The 14816-nt window shown below is 43.9% G+C and overlaps 1 pseudogene; it reads right to left on the reverse strand.

The window, feature by feature from the left end:
* Positions 1-1284: 1284 nt before the first annotated feature.
* Positions 1285-1380, reverse strand: LOC130283618 (U2 spliceosomal RNA; annotated as a pseudogene).
* Positions 1381-14816: the final 13436 nt, after the last annotated feature.

Genomic DNA, 14816 nt, shown 5'->3' on the forward strand with positions numbered 1-14816 from the left:
GCAGGAGTCCTGCCCTGGGTACCCCCGCGATCTCCCTGCTGCAACCGGCATTCATTTAGAGCATTGAGTGCAGCACCGGAGACGTCACGGCTATGCCCTGCTTGTGACATCACAGCCATGCCCCCTCAATGCAAGTCTATGGGAGGGGTGTGATGGCCATCAAGCCCCCTCCCAAAGACTTGCATTGAGGGGGCATGGCCATGACATCACTAGCGGAGCGTGACTGTGACTTTACGAGCCTCTGCCCTGCATTACCAGTCATGCGGCACAGAGCAAAGTTTGCTACGTGCACTGGAGTGCCGACGCTGAGATTGCAAGGGTCCCCAGCGGTGGGAGCCCCTCGATCAGACATCTTATCCCCTATCTTTTAAATAGGGGATAAGATGTCTAGGGTACCCTTTTAATGTGGGGTGAGAATCGCTGAGCAAGGGCTTCATAGCAAATATCCTGAGACCCATTTAGAGAGGGCCTAGGGACTAGATATGTTAGTTTCCCTTTTTAAGGCAACTAAATGTGCCATCTCAGGGCAACAACACTAAAAAACACTAAAAAACATTTCATGGTAGGTGCTCTCTATCACCCAAAGTACAAGAAAAAGTGCAAACGTGTCATACATAAAAAAAAAACGTGCACAAAGGATGCGGTCTATCACTAAGCTCTTCTCCAACAGGAGCGAGGCACCCAAACAAACCTACCCTTCACCTCCGGGCCAAAAGGCACCTGCAAGGATCGAGGTTCGATGAGCCTTTTCGCTGGAGCTACTAATGGGGCCACAAACGCACCTGGCTTCAAGCTAGGCATTAACCAAGGTATCAGTCAAGGAGCCATATACTGATTGCATCTTGAACAAAGCCAAGATGCCCAGGGGTTGCAGGGAGGTGAGGAACCAAATGGCCACACACACCTCCCCTAGAACGCCAGGAGGGACACCCAGAAGGGCTAACGCATCCTGACAAATCCTGTGTACAAAACAAACACGTAAAAGTGGCACAGTGACATACAAAAAAATAATAATAATAAGTGGATGAGTGCAGATATACTGCCCGGTCATCCGGCCGGATCTATAAAAATTTCCCTGATCCTAGCCAGAAAGCCTGGATACTAAGGGTGAGTGCCAAAGGTGAAGAGTTAATGGTGCAGTGCTTCCACATAATGGGGAGTGCATCCAGTGAGTTTAGGCACCTCAGGGTCACCTCTCCACGAGGCACAAATGTACCTCAGCTCTACACCCCCCAAACTCATGGCCAGATCTGGAGGATACAGAGCACATCAGAGCAGCCGTTGAGCTGGTCCCTCCATGCAACCATCCATTCCTACCAGTGGACTACCTGATAAGAACCGAAACTACACTTAATCTTAGCCAAAAGGCCGAGAAGCGACCAAAAAACATTGTAGGACTAGTGACACTCTCTTTTGCATGGGTAACCATTTCTACACCACCAGAACGGTTCAGTGCCTCCCATTGAAGTCAAAGGGAGCAGGGTTTCAGATGTTGACAACGCATGTTTTTTGCTATGGAAATAAGCATGGTTTCTGTGGCAAATTCCATATGACTTTTGTGACTAGAGGACCAGTGTTAGGATTCGGCTAGCTGGATGTGGATCCGCTGTGTCAGCGAGGGATTGGAGTGGACCGTGTCGGTGGACCGGTTCTAGGGATGCTACTGGTTTTCACCAGAGCCCGCCGCAAAGCGGGATGGTCTTGCTGCGGCGGTAGCAACCAGGTCGTATCCACCGGCAACGGCTCAACCTCGCTGACTGCTGAGAAGGCGTGGGACAGAAGGACTAGGCAGAGGCAAGGTCAGACGTAGCAGAAGGTCGGGGCAGGCGGCAAGGTTCGTAGTCAAAGAGGATAGCAGGAGATCTGGAACACAGGCTTTGGACAACACTAAACGCTTTCACTGGCACAAGGCAACAAGATCCGGCAAGGAAGTGCAGGGGAAGTGAGGTAATATGGACAGGGATCAGGTGGAAGCTAATTAGGCTGATTGGGCCAGGCACCAATCACTGGTGCAGTGGCCCTTTAAATCTTAGAGAGCTGGAGCGCGCGCGCCCTAAGGAGCGGAGCCGCGCGCGCCAGGACGTTTTGAGTCTCTTTCTAGATGGTGGAGAAGTCCCGGGAAACCTCATCAACAGCGTGCAAACCAGAAGGCGTGGGAGTGGGGAGGGGGGGGAAGAGGGTGAAGCTGGGCACGGGGCAAAGTGTTACCAGGACGGGGGCTATGAGGAGGAGACACAGCATAGTCCTGATAGGCCTTGGGGAGACCAGGTAAAGGAGAAGACACTGAGGTTTGACTGACGGGACTGGGAGCAGACGTGAGGCATTTTTAATGGCAAGAAGCACCCCAGCGATCTCCCCGGTGGTCCAATCAAGGGTAGGAGAGTGGCGTTGGAGCCATGGCAGACCAAGAAGGACTTCAGAGGTGCAGTTGGGCAAAACAAAAAGTTCAATTTTTTCGTGATGCAGTCCAATACTCTGAGGAGGGGTTCTGTGCGGTAACGCACAGTGCAGTCCAATTTCACTCCATTGACCGAGGAAATGTAGAGCGGCTTGACGAGACGGGTCACCGGGATGCAGAACTTATTCACCAAAGAGGCCAGAATAAAATTTCCAGAAGAACCAGAGTCCAAGAAGGCCGCGGCTGAGAAGGAGGAGTTGGCAGAAGGAGAAGTCCGCACGGGCACAGTGAGACGTGGAGAAGCAGACTTCGTACCAAGAGACGCCACACCCATGTGAGCTGGGTGCGTGCATGCGTTTCCCAGACGTGGAGGGCAAATAGGGCAATCCACCAAGAAGTGTTCAGTACTAGCGCAGTACAGACATAAATTTTTATCCCTACGGCGAGTCCTCTCTTCATGGGTCAGGCGAGACCGATCCACTTGCATAGCCAAAAATTCTAAAAATAAAATAAAAAACCAGAGTCAAAAAACATTATACTGTATGTTAGTAACCTTGATGTATCAATCATCTTATCTGTTTGATATATTACAAAACCTAATTTTCTATTTCTAGATGTTACACAGCCTTCTAATACTATTTGTTATAAAGTTACAAAAATATCCAACAATGTAGCTTCACTTACACTGAATAAAGAAGATGTTGTATTAAACAGTAACCTAGAATTTTAAGGAAATTATGCACAGTCAATGGTTCAATTGTAATGACCAGCAAAGCTCATTATACAATTTATAGCACATCATCTAATTTTGTATCATGTACAGTGGGGATCAAAAGTTTGGGCACCCCAGGTAAAGATTTGTATTAATGTGCATAAAGAAGCCAAGGAAAGATGGAAAAATCTCCAAAAGGCATCAAATTACAGATTAGACATTCTTATAATATGTCAACAAAAGTTAGATTTTATTTCCATCATTTACACTTTCAAAATAACAGAAAACAAAAAAATGGCATTTGCAAAAGTTTCGGCACCCTGCAGAATTTATAGCATACACTGCCCCCTTTGCAAAGCTGAGACCTGCCAGTGTCATGGATTGTTCTCAATCATCATCTGGGAAGACCAGGTGATGTCAATGTCAAAGGTTTTAAATGCCCAGACTCATCTGGCCTTGCCCCAACAATCAGCACCATGGGTTCTTCTAAGCAGGTGTCTTGAAATCTGAAACTGAAAATAGTTGACGCTCACAAAGCTGGAGAAGGCTATAAGAAGATAGCAAAACGTTTTCAGATGTCAAAATCCTCTGTTTGGAATGTAATTAAGAAATGGCAGCCATCAGGAACAGTGGAAGTTAAAGCAAAATCTGGAAGACCAAGAAAAATGTCAGACAGAACAGCTCGCAGGATTGTGAGAGAAACAATTCAAAACCCACGTTTGACTGCACAATCCTGTGAGTTGTGGTACACTATTCCACTATAAAGAGATACTTGTACAAATATGGTCTTCATGGAAGAGTGATCAGAAGAAAACCTCTCCTACGTCCTCACCACAAAAATCAGCATTTGAACTTTGCAAATGAACACATAGACAAGCCTGATGCATTTTGGAAACAAGTTCTCTGGACCGATGAGGTTAAAACTGAACTTTTTGGCCAGAATGAGCAAAGGTACGTTTGGAGAAGAAGGGGAACAAAATTTTGTGAAAAGAACCTCTGTCCAGCTGTTAAGCATGGAGGTGAGGTGGATCAATCATGCTTTGCGGTTGTATTGCAGCCAGTGGCACATGGAACATCTCACGAGTAGAAGGAAAAATGGATTCAATAAAATGTCAGCAAATTTTGGATGCTAACTTCTCTGCCATTTCCTTATCCCCTATCCTTTGGATAGGGGATAAGATGTCTAGGGGCGGAGTACCCCTTTAAGTTCTATTTAATAGCGAAACTTTTGGATTTGTATATGGCAGATCACCTGGCACTAACCCGACTAGAATAATAAATTGGATATAGTACACAGGAAAGGGCAGGATCATATGGGCAGTTTAAAACTCTAAGTCATCTTATTGCTAAAGTGAATGGAGAACTCTGTTTGCTTTCAGAAAATTCAGTTGTCAAAACATAGCATCCAAACATATTGGCTCAATCCATCATGTGAGAGGTGAAGTCATCAACACTGAGGTATCATTTCCATCTTCATAAGTAGTCAATAGTTTTCAACTGGAACAGTTTCAAGGCATATATCATAGGTCTGGATAAATATACAGGATACATTGGTTATGGTGGAAATCTACATTGAGATGATAAATTCATCAAGATCCACATCCCCATTTTCTGCATTTCATTCTAATGTATTTTGTGCCACATTTATTATTTGGAAATTTTCTGCCAAGTCTAACAAAATGGAGCAAGGAAAAGGGGTGTAGTATCTGTAAAGGGTGTGGCCAATATGCACAAAAAATGGTTTAAAGTTAACCAACTAAAAGTCTAAACTCTAAAAGTCTAAATATGCAGCCTTCAAATACTCCAGATTTATCAAACAACATTATATACAGATGGCAGCATAGCATCATATTGATCAACTATACCTACAACAGGCCATAGATGACCCGAGAAGAAATAGCCATTACTGCCATTGACATCTCTTTCTGTGTCAGGAACTGTCCAGAGCAGAAGCAAATTCCCATAGCAACCCTGCTAGGGGTTACGCTGCGGCCAGACATGCTGGCCGTAAGCGCACCCCTGTTCCATCCCTCGGTGCCGGCGGTGCCACTGTCCACACCTTAGGATGCGGTCGCAGGCATCCGCAGGCCCGTATCTCACCCTGCCTCGCTCCTGCTGTCACGCGCGTGGACACCTCCTAGGGCGCGCGCGCGCCGGCTCTCAGAAATTTAAAGGGCCAGTACGCCCTTATTGGTTCTGGCTAATTAGTGATGTTATAAGTGCTAGCACTTCCTCTATTGCCTTGCCAGAACTTTTTGCCCTCATTGCCGTAGAAAAAGCGTTCATTTGTGTCATGCCTTGCTGTGTATCTGACCTTTGCTACGTTTCCCGACCGTGCTCCTGTGCCGCTTGCCTTCTGACCTCTTGCTATGTGACCTAACCTTGCTACAGTGCCGCCAGCCCTGACCTTCTGCCTGTCCTGACTACGAGTTGTCTAATCCTTCCTGTGTCACGTTACACCTCGGCAGCATGTGTGGACGAGTCCTATCAGGGGTAGCTTTGCCGTTGGCTCTGGTGAAAACCAGCGGCACCTTAAACTCCGCTCCCTGGTACGGCCCACGTCATCATCCACACAGGTCCAGCGGATCCACATCACCTCAGCCGTAACAAACCCTCTCCTACTCTGGACAGTTCCTGACATGGACAGAGGTGTCAGCAGAGAGTGTTCAGACTAGAAAGACCACACAACTTTCTTGAGAGTAAACAGCAACTGATAAGTATTGGAAGGCTTGAGATTTTAAGATTAAAAGTTTTTTTTGTTTTTTTTTGGTAAAGGGAAAAAGATTGCATCCAGCAACACAGCATATATTAAAATGCAGTCCAAAGATGAAGAAAAAGAAGGGATGCACTCACCCGGAAAACTTGAAGATAGCAGACTTTATTATATCATTGGCATAACTCAGGCGGGTAGGCGCAGAGGAGAGACCTCACAGCGACAGGCTGTTTCCTGCGCACAAGGCGCACTTCTTCGGGCTGCTGATCTGCGCCGCCGCTCACAGGTGAGTATTAAATAGACAATCACAGGGTTACCATGGTAATGTCTACACAAATACAAACTGCAGTGCAAAGCATAGTAAAAACCATTCACAAGAATGAACTGAGATCATTCCGGTCATTAAGACCGGCTGGTCCCAGGGCATCTAACCTGAGTATCCAGCGTGCTTCACATTGAAGCAGCTTCTTATGCCTATCACCTCCGTTACTGGGACACTCGATTTTTTTTCTAAGCCAGCAAACTTCAACACTTCATTTCAACAGCTTTACATGTCCGCAGAGGCATTCCTTATAGCCAGTTTTTACGGCTCAAGAGAATTAATAGTGACATTAACAAATACTACGAGCAGGCTGAAGAAATGAAGGATCGTTTTATCCAACGCGGTTACCCTGTTGAGCTCGTGGATCAATGTTTGGCAAGAGCAGAAAAAATTGATAGGTCAGCGCTATTAATATCCAATAAGAACTAAAACACACAGTCTGACAGACAAAGGTTCACCTTTGCATTTGCTAACAGCAACATGAATTAGGCGGTGAGCTCGGCAATTAAACGGAACTAGTACATGCTGCAGAGAGACCCTTTACTAGTGAAAGTAGCCGCCAAACCACCCCTTATTACATTTAGGAAGAGCACCACTCTGGGTGATGTTTTTAGAGAAAACGCCAGACACAGTTCCAACAGTGTGAACACGGGGAATAACTGGTTAACAGGGAGCCTCCCTAAAGGGAATTTCGCATTGCAGACAATGTTCCTTTTGTGCTCTCAATCTAGCACGCAGATACTTTACTGTAGCAGGTTTTGACCATGTAGTCAATCAGTTTATTACTTGTAAGACCCCATACTTAGTCTACATTCTGCTTTGCCCATGTGGGTTCGTTTATGTGGGGAAGACTATAAGGAATCTGTTTATACGCGTACCTACACTCCATTCACACTGGAAAGGGAGCCCCGTGTCTTATATCTCACATTAACGAGGCCCACGGAGGCAATGGCAGAGTGTTGAAGTTTGCTGGCTTAGAAAAAATCGAGTGTCCCAGTAACGGAGGTGATAGGCATAAGAAGCTGCTTCAATGTGAAGCACGCTGGATACTCGGGTTAGATGCCCTGGGACCAGCCGGTTTTAATGACCGGAATGATCTCAGTTCATTCTTGTGAATGGTTTTTACTATGCTTTGCACTGTCGTTTGTATTTGTGTAGACATTACCATGGTAACCCTGTGATTGTCTATTTAATACTCACCTGTGAGCGGCGGCGCAGATCAGCAGCCCGAAGAAGTGAGCCTTGTGCGCAGGAAACAGCCTGTCGCTGTGAGGTCTCTCCTCTGCGCCTACCCGCCTGAGTTATGCCGATGATATAATAAAGTCTGCTATCTTCAAGTTTTCTGGGTGAGTGCATCCCTTCTTTTTCTTCATCTCTGGACTGTACTTGCTTTGCCCTTTGTTGGATTGCACCCCCGGCATCACAGCTGTGTGTGAATCGTGATTCTGGGATCGGTCTGTATAGAAGACCGCAGTGCCGGACTTTCTTGCTTGTATTGTACTACATATATTAAAATGCCATTGTTTAAAAATTCATGTTAAAAGAAGGATAAGAATATTTTTGCTCCTGGAGACAAGATCGACCGATTTCGAGCCATGCCTCCTGGATCTTGTTTGTGATCTGACTTGGGGGGGGGGGGGCAACATGCTCCATCTCCCCCATGGTGTATTTGTTAACCCCTTATATTTCAAAATTTGTACTATGTAGATGGATAGCTGAATATCCCCCACACATTAAAACGGTAATTCCTTTACATATACAACAACAATACAATGAATTCATTTAAAAATGAGGTACACAATTACCTAATATGAAAAACACTAAAGTAAAGAAAGAAATATTGCCAACATGGGCTGCAAAAACAAAAACAAAACAGGCACTTGATCAATTGTTTTGCATCATACACATATTCACATATTTCCATCTCATTAGGGAAGGTGCTGGTCCAGTTGGTCACTGATTGATTTGCAAACATTTTTTTTTCTTTGTCAATGGAGTAACCGCTTTACAGGAGGCCAACACACCCGCTCAATGCAGCTTTATGGTAGAACTGGAGTGATGCACTCGGCAATCTCCGACTCTATTCAGGAGGAAAGCCAGGACCCCATACAGGAGATCATGGGGTGCAGCCCAGCGGTCGGACCCTCCAACCCCCCTGAGATCTGACACTTAGGATAGGGGATAAGTTTTTGTATTCTGGAATACCGTATCTTGCACAGTGTATAAAGAAGGGTAAGATCATCAGAGGGCCACTCATCAGAATACCAAGGCCCAGTCAAGTAATGTATCTGGCCTTGCCTCTTTAGATATATTTGTTGCAGAGGAAATGTAGAAAAAGACCTTTGAATCCCAGGCCGCCTGTTGAGTAAGAATGATGTATTGCAGGACTTGTTTATTAAGAAATAGTAGATTAAATAAACAAGATACTATAAAATAACAGATACTTATCTGAAAAAAAAGGGTGTTTTCCCTCAAAACACATCATCTGTTACCTTGTTTGTTATTTTCTCTACTATTTGTTAATCCTTTATCGTTTTTCTGCTACTTTGTGTTCTTTTTTGTTGACAAGGCAGGGGCTTTAAACTATTTATTTCTATTTTATTCCAGGAAAGTTTTTTTTTTTTGTAAAAGTAAGGATAAAAAACCTTAATTAAAAATCAGTTTACTTCTGTTTTCTCTTAAAGAGAGATGGGCAATCACTAGTTAAGTAAAATTAAACATAACCCTGGCCAAGTTGAGAACATTGGCAGCGAAACCAATTTTTTCTCTTACAAATCAACACAAAAGTGGAATGGCATGCCAAATTGAAAAGGTGCTGGTACGGTCATGAAGAGATGCTGTGCTCCCACCTGCCCTATTGCTGGGGGCATATTAGGTAAACTTTTTCAGTATTTGCTCACTTTTGAAGTCAAAATGAGTAAAAATCAAATGTGCTAATGAAAGCGTTAGATTTTCGTCAGTATAAGGTTAACACTATGGAGACATTTGGGCAGGAGACCCACCCTTAGATCAAAAGAAAACATCGGTAGAGAACAAAGAGTTTCCCAGCACAACTCCTAAATCCAGGTATGGAAAGTCTCATGTTCCAACAAACTCAAGACTCTGTTAAATATTTTCAGTCTGGCCTCATATATGTTCAGTTTTGTCCCAATATTTGGTTTTGTATATTAGTCTAGTATTTATTATATGTTCTGGCAAGAATAAATGTTCCGTTGGCTTTGAAGACGAGTTGCTTCTATCAAGGTGTTAAAGCTGCTGTCCAGGAACAGAAAAATATGGTTGTCTTCTTTGAGAAACAGAGCTTCACCTGCCCATCGGCTGCATATGGTCAACTTTAAGAATGTGAATAGGGCTGAGCTGCACTAAACCCAAATCAAAAGTATTATGGCTATCGGTGTTGGTAAGGGGCCAAAAAGACTCTTATACCACACCTGGCCATATCCTACAATCTAATACTTTGTAAGAATGAAAAATGGTAAATTGGAAGAGGGGCACCCCTCAGAATAATGCAGACTACACCGGAATCAGGATACTTAATGTTGGCTCTTGCACTTCTTATTATACCTATGTGGGTCATTGAGAGCTCAGAGGTCAGCCACAGTGTGGTTGCACGCCAAACAGGTCCCACAGGCACTACATACTGCACACCTTCTTCTGCCATTAACTTTTTCCTTTTGAGCTCTTTCCTGCCCCCTTCTCTTATCATTGCACCAAAATACTTGCCAACACTTTAGTGTGAGGGTCTGGCTTGGCTCACATTAAAGGGGTTCTCCACCATAAGGTGATTTTAGTACGTACCTGGCAGACAGTAATGGACATGCTTAGGAAGGATCTGCGCTTGTCTTGGGGCTAAATGGCTATGTCGTGAGATTACCATAATACTGTGGCTAACTTTTTGTGAACTAGTATTTCCTGTTTGACTTTTCTTTTTCTGACTACAAATCCCACAATTCCATCTTCCTCCTTCCCACACATCAGCCACCTCACCCATTGAAACATAAATGAGCTGCATCCATTCAAATCAGTGTGGTTTTCAATCAGGGTGCCAACAGCTGTTGCATTAGTTGCAGATTGATCGCTCCACCCATTGAAGCAGACAGGCTCCCTGTCATCAGCTGACTAGTGAGTCAGGTCTCGGCCGCGTTGCAAGCTGGGAAAAATCAGTCATTTTGTATCCTGGTAAAAATAAATATTGGGGTGAAAATCACAGAAGAATTGTGAGAAAACCATCGCACACAGGTAAAGACACTATATTATGAACTACACTAACTTTACAGCCCCTGTAGTATAGTCAAATTTTAAAAAATCCAGGAATACCCCTTTAATGCTCGGTCCCTCATCAGCAAGCTCATATACTGATGGATCTGGTGGTGCATTTAAGAGCAATCCTCAGTATAGGCCATCAATTGTTTATTGACACCCTAGCCAATTAGCTGTTCTTCAGGGCTGCCGTGGCCAAATCTATGCAGTAAATGTTGCTGGGAGCCGTGGGGTCTGTTCACTGTGCAGTGGTCTTGCCTGGTTACTTCAGGCCAGCAGCCATTTTTGCCTGGAAAATCACTTTAAGGCCAAATTCGCACTAGGACCACGCAGACATTGCCATCCCCATAGATGGCAATGTCTGCGGAGCGGAAATCCACCAGAACAGTGAACAAGTTCGATGTTCTGGTAGAATTTTTCTAGCAGATTTTCCGGGTGGAAAATCTGCCTCGAAAATTCCGCAGTGTGCACTGGAATTCCATTGCCAGCAATTGGATCTTACTGCACTGAAATTTCCGAGCTAAATTTCAAAACGTTTCTGCAGATTCGGCCCGGAAATATATTGCGTCTATAGAGACCGTGCCTTTCCAAGCATTCCTAGTGCCGCCAAATCAAGTAAGTGTGCGGAATGTCGGCCCATATTTTCTGGTGGACATTCCACACATGTGGACATAGCCTAAAGGGGTTATCCAGGAATACAAAACTAGAGCAGATTTCTATAAAAAAAAAAGAAAATGCCACCCCTTTCCTCAGGTAGTGTGTGATATTGCAGCTCAGGTTCATTGAAGTGAATGGAGCCAAGTTGTAATACCACAAACAACCTGAGGAGAGGTATGGTGCCATTTTTGGAATAAACTAGCTTTGGTTCTTGTTTACCTGGATAACTCCATTAACAAGAGGGTAAAGGTGCAAAGACAATAAACATCAAAAATTTTTAATATAATGAAGAACGCACGTTAAGTCTAAAGGAAGGGGGGGGTATAAAAGTTACTATTGCCTACAAACTACCTGAGAGGGGGATTCTTTATTTCCCCCCTCTGTATATACAATGCATGTTAATATCTTGAACACTATGTCTAACTGCAGTGTTTCTCAACCAGGGTGCCTCCAGCTGTTGCAAAACTACAACTCCCAGTATGCCCCCATCATTGGCTGTCCAGGCATGCTGGGAGCTGTAGTTTTGCAACAGCTGGAGACACCCTGGTTGGGAAACACTGTCTTACTGTTTTTACTATGCAACTAGCATTTAAAAAGGAGTTTAATAGAATTTTTTCCTTTAGATTCTAGCAATGCTAATGATATTTCTACATATAATTCAGGAAGTTCAGTTAGGGGGTTGTAGCACTGAATTTTGTGGAAGAATGGAAAAAAATGTGATTACCTTGTATGGGAGGTGCATCCAGACAATATGAAAACAGGAATATCCTCCCAGGATAGGAAAGAGACTTGTCATTCAAATGTGATTCACAAGAAGAGTGGTCCAAAACAAATATTGACGTCCGACGCCTGTGAAAATCATTTATCCTGCTGCCACTTCGCTTGTATCCACATACAGTATAACTGAGGAACGTTATTTACTCAGCTCTCTCTCTCTCTCTCTCTCTCTCTCTCTCTCTCTCTCTCTCTCTCTCTCTCTCTCTCTCTCTCTCTCTCTCTACATTTATATATATATACGCTTCTGAGTCTAGAAAAAAATATAACAGTATGATAGCCATGCCACTTTGGACAATGACTCCTTAGTATAAAAGTCTCCTAAAAAATAGGATAAACACAAAATGCCCCACTGGCAGGACCCCTAGCAATCAGTAATCTAGTAATCTGTGAGAAAACCGGCATCACGTTTCTCTGCAGTGTCTCCATAGGAAAAAGAAAGCATTGCACCATTCCAATAATGGTGTTGTCTGGCCAAATAAATAAATAAATAAATAAAACCCCTGCTAATCTCTAGTCTTGGTTCTTGATATGTCTGCTCAATCTCTGGCTGTGGTTAGTTATTGGCTGAGCAAAAATTCACTGTCTAGTAAGAATGTATCGAAAATAAAAATTTGCACAACTTTTGTACAACTTTTTAGATGTTGTACAACTTGGCAAAACATTAACCTTTCTAATATACTTCATAAGAAAATGTTTTTTCCTTTTTATAGAGATCATGACCTATAAAAAAAAAACACCACTAGAGGTCCCCATACCATCCAGAACACAATCCTGTACTGCTGCAGCATCATCTTTGTCCAAGCTGAAGCACAGGCAGGGACAAAGTAGGTAAGGGTGGGGCTAGCTCTTTTCTATGCTCACTCCTGTCCTACCAGACTGCAGCATGAAAGCAGAGGAGGTTTACAGAGCAGCCTGCAGTGATTGGTTGAAGAGACTCGGCACAGCACAGCAGACTCCGGGAGGAAGATGAGTCATGCCGAGTGAGGACACACCCCCTCCCATGATCAGGATTAGCTACTGAGTAACATAAAACTGTTTTATGTGGAATATGGCAGGTAAGCTTTATGGTAAAGCTTATTCTATTTAAATCTACCGGTCCCCTCATTTATAAAAATGTATCCTGCTCCGGCCAACAGCTTTAACGTGGATAGGCTCACCATGTAATGCAAAAGCAGGCCATTCCCTCCAAACCAGGAGGCATTCTTTATAGCAATTCTCTGCTCTGGCTAAAGCATGTGTTATGGGGAACAGCTCACTACAAATAGGTATCCCTTCCTTTGGGGGGGGGGGGGAGATCATGATTTAGCTTTTGATTGCAAGTCAAGGCTCTTTAAGGGTATGTTACGTACAGTATCCTGTGCATATTTTTGTGCAGGATTCAAAGCTGCAGATTTAATGCAACATAGTTTATTGTAAACTAAATGGATAAACATAGCATAAAATCTACAGCTTCAAATCCTGCACATCAAATATGTGCAGGATACTGTATGTGTGAATACCCCTTAAATGGGCACTGTCACCAACTTTATTTTTTGATATGTTGTAGTACTTATGTACTACAACATATCTCTAATATACTTTTATTATTATTTTTTTTTCATTAAAAAGGTTTAATTTACATTTAAAAACCGGCCACTGAAAAAGGACTGATTTTGGAGTGGCAATCAGTCCTTTTTCTGTTAGGCTGCACTCGCTCCCTGCCTGTCAATCAGACAGGCGGGAGCGAGCGCATTGGCTCCCCTGCCACTCCTCCCACACATCGCCCCCGCCGCCTCGTTGCCGCCGCTGTCCCTGCACGCCCGCTGCCGGACTCTGCAGTAACTGCAAGTGTAATGAGGGAACGGGGTATGCGGGGCAGGGGGGGGAGGAGGGAACAGGCTAGTGCCGTAGCGGGGGGGGGGGGGGGGGGGGAACGGGCTAGCAAAAAAAAATAGGATGGTGGGAGCTACCCTTTAAGAGAATCTGGTATTCCCATTCCAAACTACTGATGCCATTAGATGCTGGTAGGGCAAGGTAACACATGATTTCATTTATATATCCTTCTGTGCTTCTATAATGTAGAAAAATTATTTTATTCTCTAGTGCAAAGTCTGGTGCCAAGGAGGCGGATCAAAGCCACTGAAGTGCCTCCTCGCACCCCCTCCCTTAACTGTACCTGCAACTTCACACAATATGTATTCAGAGTACAGAAACAAGATTTTAGAACAGGGCTTTGCCTCCAGCTGACTGTCAATCAAGCACAGACAGGGATGTTAGCGAGTGTGAGGAGGCGCTTCAACTCTCAGCAATTCAGGGGCTTGGGAACGTCTCTTACTCTTTATACCAGAGGGGGAAAAAGCATTTTCTACATTACAGAAGCACAAATTGATATATGAAAGGTACCAGGTTTCTCCCTAACAGCTATCAATCCCAGCAGTCTGGTACATGAATTCCAGTTGATAGATTCCCATTAAGGAGGTTTTCCTTATAAAAAATTATTGATGGCCTAAGGTCATCAACTTCTTATTTGCTATTAAAGCTCCATTAATTATAGTAGGAAATATGGCTGATTCAAAAATGGGAAATTGGGGTCACACGACTTTAGAAGAGCCATTCTGAGGATTAGGAGGTTCAGGCAGTCTGACACAACAGTATGTAATGGCACCTTATCCAAATTTTATCACCACTAATGTGGGTAATAAGACCTCTAAATGGCTATTTATGCAATATTCAACCATAACTTTAAACAAATTAGCAAACATTTTATTATCCTATGGCAAATAAATTAGAAATGAAACACATAAACATCAGCAGGTCAAAGCACCCACGGCTTACCTCCCTTATCATCACGTCCGATGACCACAAATTAGAAGGTTCTTAGGTTCAAATGCGGAGATCGCCGGTTTATGAAAAGGATTCCCTTTCCAAATACCCCCACAAAGCCAGGAAACCTTAGATCGAGGATGACGGTTACATATTCATATATAGTTACATAGTT

The sequence above is a fragment of the Hyla sarda genome, chromosome 7, assembly GCF_029499605.1.
Source record: "Hyla sarda isolate aHylSar1 chromosome 7, aHylSar1.hap1, whole genome shotgun sequence".
NCBI lineage: Eukaryota > Metazoa > Chordata > Amphibia > Anura > Hylidae > Hyla > Hyla sarda.